Source organism: Pan troglodytes, chromosome 17 (genome assembly GCF_028858775.2).
Source record: "Pan troglodytes isolate AG18354 chromosome 17, NHGRI_mPanTro3-v2.0_pri, whole genome shotgun sequence".
Classification (NCBI taxonomy): Eukaryota; Metazoa; Chordata; class Mammalia; order Primates; family Hominidae; genus Pan; species Pan troglodytes.
The window spans coordinates 40,998,674-41,015,113 of NC_072415.2; positions in this window are offsets into that span (position 1 = coordinate 40,998,674).

The window sequence follows — 16,440 nt, forward strand, 5'->3', positions numbered from 1 at the left end:
TGTTTCTATGTTGAGCTTTGCTCCCTTATCTGTGCAGCTGCAGCTTGATTTTCCAGGCTGTTTCTCTGTTTAAATCCTCTGCTGAGGACTTGCCTTAACTGTTTTTTTTTTCTTCCTTTCTCTTCTTTCATAAGGATGGCCTCAAACTCACTCTGTGGTCTTCAGCAAGCTGCTTACCTGCTCTGCATTTTGGTGTTTTTTTCTATAACGCGGAAAATAAGCAGAGCACCCTGTGCGGGGTTACTGAAAGGATAAAATGAGTATGCAAACACCTTGGACAGAATCACTCTATCAAACATGCTTATATTCCTCCTTTCTGATGCACTGAACACCTCTGGTTGCTGAGTTGTAAGATAGAAATGAGACTAAATACCTGCTTAACTTAACTAAATACCTGCTTAACTAAATACCTGCTTAACAAACCTCAGATATTGCAAGAACTTAATATTTCAGAAACATTCACTTAGAAATATGCTTTTATGAAGTAAAATTATTTACAAATAACTAAAATTATGAGTACCTTGGGAAAAAGTGTATTTCATAACCAGAAAAATCACTTCCCCTTAGTTTATCTGCCTCATATTTTACCAGTTTCATGATGTCGTAAAAATTATTTCTACATGTAAGCATACATAGATTAAATATGATATTCTATTTATTATATTTAGAAAATGATTGTATTCTCTTTCTCTTTGTTAAAGGCCAACTCATTCCCTTCACTTCCCACATTTTTTTTAAACAGAAGTTTCCAATCAAGCCATTTATTTCTAGAATGTTACCGGCATCACTTATAAACAGGAGCCATCTACTGTCATGTTTAATATTGCTTGTGTTTCATAAATTGCTTGTATTTCATTACTGCTTGTATTTCATAAATTGGTGCAAATACTCAGAACTTGCAAAAATAATTACCATTCAAAATCAAGAAATAAAGAAATAATGATATGCTTGTTTGTAGTATTATGACTAAATACAAATTTACTGGAAAGCTCTGCTCATAAACTCCGTTTTCTTTCTGAGAAGCTGGTGTCACAAATTGGAAAATAATACTTTTTTGCATATATTTTCTCATTCAACAAATATTTGTAGAAAGCCTGCCCTGCTGTGTGCCAGGCACTGTGTTAGGCCTGATACAATGATGAACAGGAGAGGGGATACAATAACGAATAGGAGAGTTGTGACCTCTGCCCTCAGGAACAGGGCACTTGTGGTGCAGACAGATAAGTAAACACACTGCCGTGTGTGAGGAGCGCCAGGGCAGGGAGAGGGGAATGTGCCCTGGGAGCACACACCAGGAACCCCAGACCCACACTTCATGGTTGCAGGTAGGGAAGGTTCGCTGGTGGGAATGACCTTTAAGCTACTCTCTGAAGGATAAGGATTACCAAGTAAAGGGGGAGATTGGAGTGGCGGAAAGGATAGTGTTTCCAAAAGAGGAAACAGCATCCATGAAGGTATACAGGAGAGAGACAATGGTATATTCAAGAAACTGAGAGAAGGTTCATTTGGCATGAAGCCAGCATGGAGTTCAAGGTGGAGAGTACCAAGAGATAAGAATAAAGAACTAAAGAAGATCCAGCTTGTACAGAGTTTTGCTAGTAGTACTTAAAAATTGGGCTTTTATCTAAGGACAATGAGTTCCAACAAGAATAGTAACATAACAGGTTAGGGAGGTTCATTTAGAAACCACTGACATCCACTAGAATATGCAGAGGCTTCCTAACACTGTCTGGCATTCTTCTCTGCTGGAACTCTTTGTTAGAATACATGGACAAGGTCACTGCATCCATGTAACAGGTTAAAATGAAAAGCACCTTTGTCGACGTCTCTTTTTCCAAACAAATATTGACTTCAGCAAAAGAGGTTTCATCACCTTCTGCCCACCTGTGTCTTCTCCCACTATTGCACATCTTTGGCCACATCTATTATCTACCTGTCTCCGGAGACACTCTCCTCTCTGCAAGGGAAGCAGGGGAATTGTCCTGGAAGGTCAGTGCTATAGGGTTGAGAGGAACTATAAAACATGTCTCACCAGGGACAATGGCACGTGCCTGTAATCACAGCTGCTCAGAAGTCTGAGGCTGGAGAATGGCTCGAGCCCAGGAGTTCAAGACCAGCCTAGGCAACATAGTGACACCCTATCTAAAAACAAACAAATAAATAAATATTAAAATACATTTTAAAAAATTACTCTAATATTCAAAAAAAGTTTCTCAAGCCAAAAGGAAAGCCTTCAATCCAGCCTCCATCACACCATTTCATAAAGGTAGAATACGTGGTGCTTTTTACACATTGCTTTATAAAATAAAGCACTAGACTGAAGAAATGCTGAATGGTGGCCTTGATTACTACCTCATTGTGCCTTTGCACAAGTGGAAAGGCTGGGCTTGGAAGTCAAAAGACTTTAATGTTAGTTCTGCTAGCTATAAACTGTATGATCCCAGCAAATAACATAACCACTGTTGCCTCATTTCCTCTGTCTGTGAAACTGGAATTATACTTCCGCCTCTATGACTTTGAAAAGATATGGGAGGTAACTGCATAAGAGAAAGCACTTCACGTAAAACCTAAAAAGCAATAACAGCTGTCCTGTAGGAAGCATCTACTGTGTGCTGGCTACGTTACTTATTTCGTTTAATCCTTATAATGCCCCCTTTGATAGGTATTACTTTTCACTTCCTACAGGTGAGGAAAATAAGGCCTAAATAGGTTAAGTAACTTCCCTGAAGCCCCACAGCTTTGCCACTTAGCCAAGATTTGAACCCAGTTCTAGCTCAGACCAACGCCATGCAAGCTTTTTGCTCTAATGCCTTTTCCCCCTTCCTTTCTCTTTTTGGCACACCAACTACAGACTGCAATAGGTTTTAATTTAAAATGCCTAATAAAAACATACTTTTATCAGAAAAAGCTACATACTTATATATGTATCATGCACATGATTACATGAGCAACACATATTCGCAATATAATTAATTCAAGTAATAATTCTGTCCCACCCTGATATTATGTATGTCCCATTTCCGATACCATCTTCTGTGTTCCAGAGATGAGCAACCTTGCTTGTGCTTGCTCAAGCGAAACACAGTCAACTGCTCCGGTGTCACTCACTCCTCAAGTGGCCTGAAGCCGTCCAGCGGTCTCGGTGAGTAATGCAGTGACTAAAGCCCACACAAAAAGGAAGCAGTGCCCTTTTAATAGAGCCACAATATAAAGAAAACACTCAAGCCAGTTCCAGCTACTGTGAATGATTTATTGGGTGAGCCCTGCCCGACTAGGCCCAGCAATTTCCCATTTGTTGCGTCCCAATCCTGCCCCTCCCACATCTCCACCCTCCTGCTGCGGGCCCTTCCCAGGCACCTCCCTCTTTTTATGGTGACTGCAACTCTGCAGCTAACAGCTCACACACCACACCCTGACTCCTGCACTGGCTCAGGCTCCCTGGGATCTCTCTGCCTAACCCTCAATCCCCTCCTTCTATCTGCATGAAGCCTCTCATTAACGTGCCTTCCTTGACTCCTCTACAGACACCTCCCACTTAGATTCCTCAGCCTGTCTTCTTTCATCTCCTTTTTCATTTTATAAATTCTTTCCAAATTACCTCAAATCACAAGCATGTCAGATTAATTGAGTAAACCTCTTGAAAGACTGTCCTCATAGACAGAGCACTCTGATGACAATCTTCCTCGAAGGGACAGCTAGACACTCGGTTAGGTCAGCTCCTTAGGTCTTGCGGCAATGCCTCATGTAAATGCTGCATGATGTCCATTCGAGTGCGGACAATTGCCAATTACTGGTTAATAATTAGCATGGCACTCATTTCTTTATGGTAGTCATAATAATCACAATAATAATAATAACTTCCATTTATTGGTCTAGAAATCACTGTGTGGCAGGTGCTTTTCATGCAGTAGCTTACTCAATCCCACAAGAACCCTTTGAAGGTAGGCATTTTTAGAGTAAACAGATGTACAAATTAAGGCAAAAAGAAATTCAGACGCTTTTTTGTTACATGGAATTAAGTACCAGAGACAGATTTCAAACTCAGTCTCTCTAAACACAAAGCCTGTCCATGCTTCCTGACGGCTCCAACCACATCCACTCTTCCCTCCATTGTTACTGACACTTCCATTCATGGTTTCTCCTTATTCATCACTCTCCTTAAAGAATTCTTTGCTAGAATTCTATAGATTCTGTTTACATAACACTTTTTCTGTCTATTTTCTTCCCTTCCCACTGCAACCACCCTGGTTAAGGTCTTCATTACCTTCCTCCTAAACCATCCAGCAACCATCTGACCAGTCATACTGTCTTGTTTCTCCCTCTAAATCCAGTCTTCACAGGGCTTCATATTTTCTCCTACTTAAAAAAAAAAAAGTAATATGTTTCCACTGCCAATTAACTCAGGGAAACTTCTCATTCTAGCATTAAATTTTTTTTAAAAATTCTTTGTAAAATGAGATCAGTTTTTCTGTTGCCATATTTACTTTACTTTAAATGGCCATAGAATATTGCAGGAGAGACTGGGAAACAGAGATCAGTCACAGAAACAGATTTAGGCTCAGGCCTAAAAGATTTAGAAGAACTCTGACATCAGAAGAGGAGACACTGGGCAGGAAACTAAGGTGGGGCTTCATACAAAGAGTGAGTCCTTAGTCTTGAGAATACAAGCTTTGGTGCTGAGATGACCTGATACACTATGAAGACGAATTTAGCAAATATAAATTTTACCTTAATCATCTAAAAATTGTCTCATTTTTTAAAAATGCATGTTGATTCTAAAGATTAAATCCCAGATTCTGTATTAAAAAGAAAACTGTATTATGCTTCAAACAGTAAGAAATTCATTGGTATATTTAGAATCCCTTTTTGTAGTTTACTTCTATGATTTCCTTTGACTTTAAATAGAGAGACCCTCTCAAGTTTACTGTTAATATTAATATATTATACATTGGGGGAATAAAAGGGATGACCTCACCTCAAGTTCTTGCTGTTTACCTTCTACACACCTTAAATTGAAATTATACATTAATATGTCTACATTGTTGAACTTAAGTTAGTGACTAAGAGTATTTTAAGGTTATTAATCAATGACAGCAGGGTAATTCTATTTATAAGTAATGAATCCTAAAATGAATACTTGTTAAAAAAAAAAAAAGTAGCTTCAACAGTGCTTACAATTCCCATAGTTTATTCGTTCTTTTTGTGTATGTACATTATTTAAATAATTGAGGAAGTATATCAAAGTTTTAGAAATGCAAATAAAGCTGATTGTAATTGTAAATTGCCATCATTATTCTTTTGGATACCAGAGCAATGTAAATTGAATAGCTAAGGCATGTAATTATGAAATTATTTAGTGGAAGGGGGTAGTCACTCCGAATCTACTTAGGTAAGGACCGCATGCCTCCAGCACACCTTGCCGTTCTTTAGCACACCCACCAGCATTCTTTAGTGGATGAGCAATCTGATGCCTGATAAGATCATGGGGAGAGAGTGACAAAGGGTATTTGGGAGGAAGAAGAAAAGGATTAAGTTAACCAAAATGTTAAGTAGTTAAGAAACAAACAATTAACTCTTAAATTAGTAAATATTATAGTGCATGTTATTTTGAATCAGGCTGGGACACAGAACAGCAGAGGAGCTCATTCAAGTTCTAATTTAGTGTTCTCCGTAAGAGAGGACCATCTGAGAAAGTACAGTGTGTGATTTCACCCTGGAATCATTCAGACATTTGAAGGAGTAAAAACAAATTTGAACTGAATTGAATTTAAAATAGGTTTGCTAAATGTGCCCAGCTCTAAAAACTCTCCAATTCCAAACTCTGTGTACAACAACACATCTTTACTTAAATGTATTTTTAAAAATATGCAGGGTAAAATTTACTTTTTGTGGTGTTGAGTTCTAAGCATTGTGACAAACACATCAAGTCATATATCCATCATCAAAATTGTCATCGAGAACAGTTCCATCATCCCTCAAAATTTGCTTATGCTCCTCCTTTCTAGTAATCTTCTCCTTCCATTCCTAACCCCTGTCACCCACTCATGAGTTCTACAGCTCTATAGTTTTGCTTTTTTAGAATGTCATATAAATGAAATTCTATAATATGTAATTTGGGGATTTAGCTTCTTTCACTTAACAAATGCTTTTGAGATTTAACAATGTCGCTTATACGTATCAAGTCTGTTCCTTTTTATGGCTGAATAGTATTTCATTGTCTAGATGTACCATAGTTTATTTATTTACTATTCAAGTTTTTTTTTCCAGTTTTTAACAATTATGCACAAAGCTGTTAGAGATATTTACCTACAGGTTTTTTTGTGAGCATACATTTTTATTTCTCTTGAGTAATTACTCAGAGTGGCATCTGGATCATATAGTAAGTATATACTTAATCCTATAAAAAAGAACCAAACTGTTTCCCAAAATGATTGTAGCATTTTGCCTTCTCATTAACAATAAATAAGACACATAGTTCGGATATCTTTGTGCTACAGTTGGGGTAATGTCTATTGACCTATGTTCAAGTTGACTAACCCTTTCTTCAGTTTGTGAAGTCTTCTAATGAGCCTTTGAATGTTCTTCTTCATCTCTGTTACTGTGCTTTTTATTTCTAACATTTTCATGCTATTCCATGTTATAGCGTTCCTCTCTCTGCTAAAATTGCCTTAGCTGTCTGTTTTTTGTATGTTGTCAGTTTTTTCTTTAGTACCATCAACATATTAGTTATAGTTGTTTTAAATTATCTTTCTGATGGTTCTGTCTTCTCTGTCATATCTGAATTTGGCTCTATTGATTGCTTTTCTCTTGGTAGTTTGTTGCTTTTTCTTGCTTCTTTGTATGCCTTATAATTTTTTGTTGAAAGTTGTATACCTATGTAGGAATAGAAACTGAGGCAAACAGTTTCTGCATTTGCACATGGGCATACCTGTCCTTCCATTAGATCTTTATTTTGGGGAGGTGAACCAATCTAGGAAAGTGTCGAGTTGGGTTCGGTTCTTGTTGCTGTGCTGGCAATCAGTGTATACCATAGCATTCAGATTCTTCCAGAGATAACTTGTGTTTAGGGTGGAGACAGATTTGCAGTTTTTCTCACTATGTGCTTAATCTTTAGCTTGAGGTCTTCCCTTCCTGTTGTGCCTCAGAGAGGGTCTCTCTTTCTTTGTCTCTGAACTCTTGCAACTCTCCCAACATTATTGCACTGTTAGAAGTTACTCAATGCTTGTAAGCCTGCTGAGAGGGAGGCAGCCTCTGTTATTCTGGTGAAGCCTTGGTCTTGTGTAGGTTCTATATCCCTGGATCTTTAGGAGTGGCCTTCTTAGTGCTCCTGACCCACCCACCAGCTATGGTTATGAGCTCCACACATGTTCCTGCCCTTCCTCGAATGCTAGAGAGTTTTCTTCTGTTCCCCACAGACAGGTAGAATGGTTTTTCCCAGTGTGATAAGTGCAGCAGTGCTTGTTGTCCCTCTGCCTGCGTTTAAGACTTTTGTTACACAGGGGAGATAAGCCCATGCAGGCCTTCATGCCTTGCCTGCAGGGCTTACTATTACTTTCCCTTAGGCCTGCCCTATTAAGTATGCTTTCTTGGATTCTCACTAATCATGTTTTTGTGTGTGTGTGTGTGTGTGTGTGTAAGCCTGTAATGTCCCTGGAAAAGAACCTGAAAGAGAATGTTACTCCCTTTATATCTATGACCCTAGAGACTCCACACTCTCATCAGCTCACACTTGGCTTCTGCCAACTCCTTAACTGAATTCCTTATCTAAATTCTTATTGGTACCTGATTGCATTTCCCCCAGGTAAACAAATGCTCACATCCCTCTCTCTCTGCAGATATTTTTTTCTTCTTACATTTCAGATTGGTTAGTTGCCATGTGACCTCACCTTTCTGATGGGTTCAAGAAGTCATTAATTTGTAGTTTGTCTGGCTCTGTGTCACTGCTGTAAGGGTGAGAGTGATGTTCTTTCCGGCTGTTAGCAACCCAAAAGAAAACTGAAAGGCTTCCTACCTTTTTGGAGCCAATACAGGCTTTGTTTTTCAATATATTAGCTTTAAACAACAGATCGGCCTTAAACACTTGTTTTCTTTATTAAAATGTAGATAAAACTTCACTTGTATGTCCAAAAATTCCTCCCTACCACATCCAGTTTATCCCCGTGGAATCTCAAATACCCTTGTACATATCTAGGTTTCCTGGTTAAAACAGCCATACACTAAATTGGAAATCAGGAGAGTTGGTTTATCTAATCTCTTACTAACAGTATGACTTTGCAATTTGTTATACTGTCTTTTGATTTCAGCTTTCTCATCTTTAAATTAAGAAGTCAGTGTATATTGCCTATATAATTCTTTCTGGTGTAATAATTTTTAGATAGTCTTATTTTTACTTTTTTGTTGTTGTTAAGAATGCAATTGTGTCACATGATTTTTAGTTGTTACTTTGGAGTTTCCCCAGAGTATTGAGTCTATAGTACAATGGTTGAGCCAGCAAGCTTAGGAGGGAAACTGCCTAAGTTCAAATTCTTAGTTCAGCACTTTGGCGCTCTGTGTATCTTGGGCAAATTACTTTTCTAGGTCTCAGCCCCTATATTTAAACTTCAAATGATAAAATAATATATAATAGTTTTTTAAATAAAAATGTAAATTATCTAGTATAGTCTATAAAAGCTCAATAGACATAAAATTGTTTGAAAACATTGGCTGATAATCAAACCAAGGACAAGCACACGACTGCTCTCTAATTGAAGATAGCAGTAGAAGGTTGACTGGCATTTGTACAATGCCCAGTTTAACATCTGGGAGCTTAATATCTGGGAAGTTTTAAGAATTCACCTAATGTTAAAAAAAAAAAAACAAACAAACAACAAAAAAAAAACAAGACAACACCATGATACTAGAGTTTTGGAAAGGGACTGTCCTTACCAAGAAAAAGTGTATTGAACCTGGTATTCTTGGATCAGTAATTTAAAGTTGCTGGCTAAAGAAAATGGCCACAAGTCCTAAAAGACAGTTCGTATTTTCCTCCTTTTTATATCTCAGTTTTTATAACCTTTTCTGAATAGAACATTTATTTCTGCTTGATGAAGTGTGCTTTAGTCTGATTGTAAAGAGAATAATAGAAAGAATTGAGAAAAGGAAAAAGGAGTGACATTGATAAATTTTAGCCAACTTAAAAACTAGAAAGTATATGGTCACAGAGCAAAATAATACTGATGAATTTATAACTTTTAATAACATTGGAATAGCTACTCTCATTTTTGTGATAGCATTGTCTCTTTAGAGGAATCCATTAAAAATATAGATTTTGGGTTCCTATCATACCAGACATTCTTATTTATTTGATCAGCTATGCCCCAAAATTATGAATTTAACATACTCCCTAGGTTACTATCGTGTGTTTTCAGGTTTAAAAACTACTGCTAGATTATGAGTGCAGGTCATAACAATATTTTAACTAATTGAAATGTAGTTTTGAAAATGCCCATAGTTAACCATTACAAAGTTGAGCCTCATAGGAATACAAAGTTCTCAGAAGCCAGCAAATGCCCTCCCAAAGATCAGGATGATGAAGTGTGGATAAAACTATAGAATGAATCTTAATGTAGTCGCAGATCCCCTGTGTTAGATGAGGAATTATTTCCAGGCTCTTTTATCCTCCCTCACCGTTAAGAACTCATAAGACTCCTAACTCCTAGGCTTCTTCCAGTTCCCCAGGCAACTTTTAACCTAACACTGCGGGATTAATAACACTTCCTTCAGTAGCAATTCTGATTTTGATCCTAAACTGAGGTTCTGATAATAGCTCCTGCCCTTTCCATTAAGGTCCCAGCCTCACTAGAATTGATGACATGGTTTCATTCATGCCAGTTTCTACCCTTGCCTACTAAAACCTCAAAAATTCATACTAAATCCAGCCCAGTGATGGGCTCTAGCTTCCTAGATGCAGATTGCATTGACATTGGCAGTCAATTTGCCTGTATGCTCTCCATACTATCAACTGCTCCTGGATCCCATGACTGAGCTTTCCAGTCCAACAACTTGATTCAATTCCCAGTCTCCACATTTGCAAACTCATGATTCTGGCCAAGTTGTTTTTAACTCTATGAGCTCCAGGTTCCTCAACTGAAAAATATTAATAGCAATAATTTTATCACAAGCAATAAAAATTAAATAATGATTATATATTAACTGAAATGATAAGTCTGGTAGCAGGTGCTTAATGGCTACTAACTCATTCTCTAATAGAAAACATATATGGAAACACTGTGCTTCCTTAATATGCTCCTCTATCTTCCTTTGGCTCTATTCTTCTCTGCTCAAAATTACTTTATTAAAATATGATTATTATAATCTTTTGGATCTGTGTTTCCTACTCTTTTTCATATCATGGCATATATCTAAAGTGATTGTATTTCAACAGAGAAATAGGACAAGTGAATGAAATTGAAATTGCTGAGTAAAAGATATAATCATCCCAGAATCTCCAGCCTTCTCAAGCCTATCCTGGAGGCCCTGAGTGCTACACTAATCATTTATCAACCTATCTGTAATTTATCACTTATCCCAGTTAAGAAACTTTGCTTCGATTGGCATGTTCTGCCAATAGACAAATGTATTAATCCATTTTCACGCTGCTGATAAAGACATACCCAAGACCATGAAGAAAAAGAGGTTTAATTGGACTTATATTTCCAATGGCTGGGGAGGCCTCAGAATCATGGTGGGAGGCAAAAGGTACTTTTTACATGGTGGCAGCAAGAGAAAAATGAAGAAGATGCAAAAGGAGAAACTCCTGATAAAACCGTCAGATCTCATGAGACTTATTCACTACCATGAGAACAGTATGGAGGAAACCACCCCCATGAATCAAATTATCTCCCATTGGATCCCTCCCACAACACATGGGAATTATGGGAGCACAATTCAAGATGAGATTTGGGTGAGGACACAACCAAACCATATCATTTCATCCCTGGCTCCTCCAAATCTCATGTCCCCACATTTCAAAGCCAACCATGCCTTCCCAACAGTCCCCCAAAGTCTTAACTCATTTCAGCATTAACCCAAAAGTCCACAATTCAAAGTCTCATCTGAGACAAGGCAAGTCCCTTCCACCTATGAGCCTGTAAAATCAAAAGCAAGCTAGTTACTTCCTAGACACAATGGGGATACACATTTGGGTAAATACAGCTATTCAACATAACACTGGAAGTCCGAGCCAAAGAAATTAGGCAAGAAAAAGAAATAAAAAGCATCTAAATTAGTAAAGAAGGAGTAAAATTATCTGTTTACAAATGTTATGATCTTATATATAAAAAAACTCTCAGGACTCAAAAAAGAAAGAGCTGGTAAAACTATATTGGCATATAAAAATTAGTGGTATTTCTATATACTAACAATGAACCATCCAAAAAATTTAAGAACACAACTCCATTTATGATAGCACCAAAGAGAATAAAATGCTTAGGAATAAACATAACCAACGAGGCAAAAATCTTGTACACTGAAAACTATAAAACATTGATGACCAGAATTAAAGAAGACACAAATGGAAAGATATTACATGTCCCTTAGTTGGAAGACTTAATATGTTAAAAATGTTCATACTACTGAAAGTGATCTACAGAGTCAATGCAAACTCTGTCAAAACTTCAATGACATTTGTTAAATAAATATTAAGAAATCTAAAATTTATATAGAACCACAAAGGATTCAAATAGCAAAAACAATCTTTTTTTTTTTTTTCTGGAGATGGTGTCTCGCTCTGTCGCCCAAGCTGGAGTGCAGTGGCATGATCTCTGCTCACTGCAACCTCCGCCTCCCAGGTTCAAGCAAATCTTCTGCCTCAGCCTCCCAAGTAGCTGGGACTACAGGTGCATGCCACCAAGCCTGGATAATTTTTATATTTTTAGTAGAAACAGGGTTTCACCATGTTGGCCAGGATGGCTTCAATCTCCTGACCTTGTGATCTGCCCACCTCAACCTCCCAAAGTGCTGGGATTACAGGTGTGAGCCACTGCACCTGGCCAACAAAAAGAATCTTGAGAAAGAAGAGCAGAGCTGGAGGCGCCACTCTTCCTGAGTTCAAAATATATTACAAACTTATATAAATGAAAGCAGTATTGTGCTGGCATAAATACACAGACAATATAGATCAATGGAACAAAATAGTGAGGCTAGCAATAAACCCACTCAAGTATGGTTAAATAATCTCTGACAAGAGTGCAAAGAGTCACAATGGGGAAAGGATAGTCACCTCAACAAATGGCATTGAGAAAACTGAGTCACCACATGCAAAAGAATAAAAATGGACATTCATACCATACACAAAAATTGACTCAAAGTGTATGAAAGACTTAAACATAAGACTGGAAACTTAAAAACTCCTACTAAAAAACAGGGGGACGCTTCATTACGTAGATATTGGCAATGATTTCTTATATATGACCCCAAAAGCACAGGCAACAAAAGTAAATATAGATGAATAGAATGACATCAAACTACAAATCTTCTTCACAGCAAAGGAAACAACAAAATAAAAAGGCAACCTACAGACTGGAAGAAAATATTTGCAAACCATATATCTGATAAGTTGTCAATATCCAGAACATATAAGGAACACCTACAACTCAAAGGCAAAAAAAAAAAATCTGATTTTAAAATGGGCAAAGGACTTGAATAGACAAATAATACATGTAAGTAGCCAATATGTACATTAAAAAGTGATTAACGTCATTAATCATCAGGGAAATGCAAGTCAAAAGTACAATGACAGGATGAGGAGAGAAAATGGTGGATAGGAGACAGGACTAATGTGCAGCTTCCACTTGGACATGCAGAACAACGTGTGAAAACTCACACCATGAACTTCTCCAGGAACCACAGCACAAACGTGCCAGGAAGACTGAAAGGGTTCACTGATCCTTTGGAAAAAGCAGCTCACTATGCAAACTCTGTGAGACAGCAGAAAAACTCTGAGTTTTCAAAGTGTGAGAGGGGGAAACTTGCCTTTGAACACACATCCCCACTGGGGAACCTATAGAAGAAGCAGTGGGAAGAGTCCTGTAGGCACTCCCAGTCCCCAGTTTGAGCCCAGGGAGGCCATCCCTTACTTTATCTCACAGAGAGGGTCCTTGGGCAAAACAGCCAGCCAAACTAGGGAGTGGGTCGCAGGGTGAAAGAAGCTTCCAACTGAACTTTGTAATTTCAACCAAGCATGAATTTTTGTGAGCAGCATATAGGGGTGAACAGGAATTGCTGCAGGTACCAGCACAGGAGACATGGCTGATAGTGTGGGCAGGTGGGAAGGGGCAAGGCCTGAAAGCCGTGCTTACTTTCTCAGTGGGGAGGTTTTTAGCCTGGGGCGAGGTCTGAGTCCTGCATGCAGGATGCTGGATATAAACACTGTTGGTGAGGCACAGCAGGAAGAAGACTAGCCTCACTGGCTGTGTGGAAGCTGGGTGAGGCCTGTCACTGCCAGCTTTCCGCCACTTCCCTGATGACCTATATGATGCAGCAGAGGCAGCCGTAATCCCCCTAGGAACATAACTCCATTGGCCTGAGAACCACCTCCCCATCCCCCATCGTGGCTGCAGCAAGCCCCATCCAAGGAGATTCTGAGCTCAGACCCACCTAACCCTGCCCTCACCTGATGGTTTTTCTCTACCCACCCTGGTAGCCAGACACAAAAGACATAAACTCTTGGGAGCTTTATGGCCCCTCCCATTGCCTGAGAAATCCAAATACTTATTCTGGCCAACTTAAAGCAAGCTTATATCCCCCCTCTAATAATGCAGCTGGTGCTCTCTTGAAAGCACCACCTCCTGGCTGGAAACCAAACAAATCAAGCCATTGCAGCAACTTGTGACAAAATAACCCTGCTCCAAGGAAGTAGAAAATAGCAGCGAATTCCTCTGCCTGCAACATTCTGGCTAACCAGAGGTCCTGAGTCTGTCCACGTGACAACTTCACTTCTAGCATAATCAGCATTCAAGAAAACCAGCACACTAAACGAAACTACAACCAAGGACTTTCACAGTCTACTTCACTCTCCTGCCACCTCCACCAGAGCAGATGCTGGTATCCATGGCTGGGAGACCTGAAGACAGACCACATCACAGGACTCTTTGCAGATATTCTGCAGTACCAGCCCAGAGCCTGGTACCCCACTGGGTGGCTAGACCCAGAAGAGCTATAGCAATCACAGCAGTCCAGCTCTCCAGAAGCCCCCACCCCTAGGGGAAGGAGGAGAGCACCACATCAAGGGATCACCCTATGAGACAAAAGGATCTGAACAGAAGCCCTTGAATTCCAGATCTTTCTACTGAAATAGTCTACCCAAATAAGAAGAAACAAAAAAAAAAGTAATTCTAGTAATATGACAAAACAAGGTCCTATAACACCCCAAAAAGATCTCACTAGCTGCTCCCCAGCAATGGATCCAAACCAAGAAGAAATCTCTGAATTGCCAAATAAATAATTCAAAAGGTTGATTATTAAGCTACTCCAGGAGGTACCAGAGAAAAGTTAAACCCAACTTAAAGAAATTTTAAAAAAAAATGCAGGGTATGGATGAAAAATTTTCCAGAGAAATTGATATCATAAAGAAAAAAAAATCACAACTTTTAGAAATGGAAGACACACTTAGAGAAATACAAAATACACTGCAAAGTTTCAACAATAGAACAAGTGGAAGAAAAAACTTCAGAGCATGAAGACAGGGCTTTCAAATTAACCCAATCTGACAAAGACAAAGAAAAAAGAATTAAAAAAAAAACAAAGCCTCCAAGAAATTTGGGATTATGTTAAATGACCAAACCTAGAATAATTGGTGTTCATGAGGAAGAAGATAAATCTAAAAGTTTGGAAAACGTATTTGAAGGAATAATTGAGGAAAACTTCTCCAGCCCTGCTAGAGTTCTAGACATCCAAATACAAGAAACTTAGGCTACTCTGCCTATGGAGTAGCCATTCTGTATTCTTTTACTCTCTTAATAAACTTGCTTTCACTTAAAAAAGAAAAGAAGAAGAGGAGAAGGAGGAGGAAGAGGAGGAAAGAGGAGGAGGAGGAAGAGGAGGAAAGAGGAGGAGGAGGAAGAGGAGGAGGAGGGGAGGAGGAAGAGGAAGCTCAAAGAACACCTGGAAAATTCATCGCAAAAAGATTATCAACTAGGCTCATAGTCATAAGGTTATCTAAATTCAAGATGAAGGAAACAATCTTAAGAGCTGTGAGGCAAATGTATCAGGTAACCTATAATGAAAAACCTATCAGATTAATGACAGATTTCTCAGCAGAAACCTTACAAGCCTGAAGGGATTGGAGTCCTATTTTTAGCCTCCTCAGACAAAATAACTATCAGCCAAAAATTCTGTATTCAGCAAAACTAAGCTTCATAAAGGAAGGATAGATACAGTCTTTTTTTCAGACAAACAGATGCTGAGAGAATTTGCCACCACTAAGCCAGCACTACGAGAACAGCTAAAAGGAGCTGTAAATCTTAAAACAAAAACTTGAAATACATCAAAATAGAACCTATTTAAAGTGTAAGTCTCACAGACCCTATTAAAAAATAACACAATGAAAAAAACATAAGATATTTAGGCAATAACTAGAGGGATGAATAGAATAGTATGTCACATCTCAATATTAATAGTGAATGTAAATGACCTAAATGCCCCACTTAAAACATACAGAATGACAGAATGGATAAAAAATCCACCAACCAAGTACCTTCTGTCTTCAAGAGACTCACTTAGCACATAAGGACTCACAAGAACTTAAAGTGAAGGGGTAAAAAAAGACATTCTATGAAAATGGAAACCAAAAGTCAGCAGGAGTAGCTATTCTTACATCAGACAAAACAGACTTTAAAGCAACAACAGTTTAAAAAAGACAAAGAGGAGCATTACAAAATGATAAAAGGATTAGGCCAACAGGAAAACATTACAATCCTAAATATAGGTGCACCTAACACAGGAGCTCCCAAATTTATGGAACAATTACTACTAGACCTGAAAAATGAGATAGATGACAACATAGTAATAGTAAGGGACTTCAGTACTCCACTGACAGCACTAAACAGGTCATCAAGACAGAAGGTCAACAAAGAAACAGTGGACTTAAACTATACCCTACAACAAACGGACTTAACAGATATTTACAGAACATTCTACCGAACAACTGCAGAATATACATTCTTTTCATAAGCACATGGAACATTCTTCAAGACAGACCATGTGATAGACCACAAAACAAGTCTCAATAAATTTAAGAAGATTGAAATCATATCAAGTATCTGTCAGACCACAGTAAAATAAAATCGGAAATTAACTCCAAAAGGAACCCTCAAAACTATATGAATACATGGAAATTAAATAATCTGCTCCTGAATTATCTTTGGGTCAACAATAAAATCAAGATGAAAATGTAAAAATTCT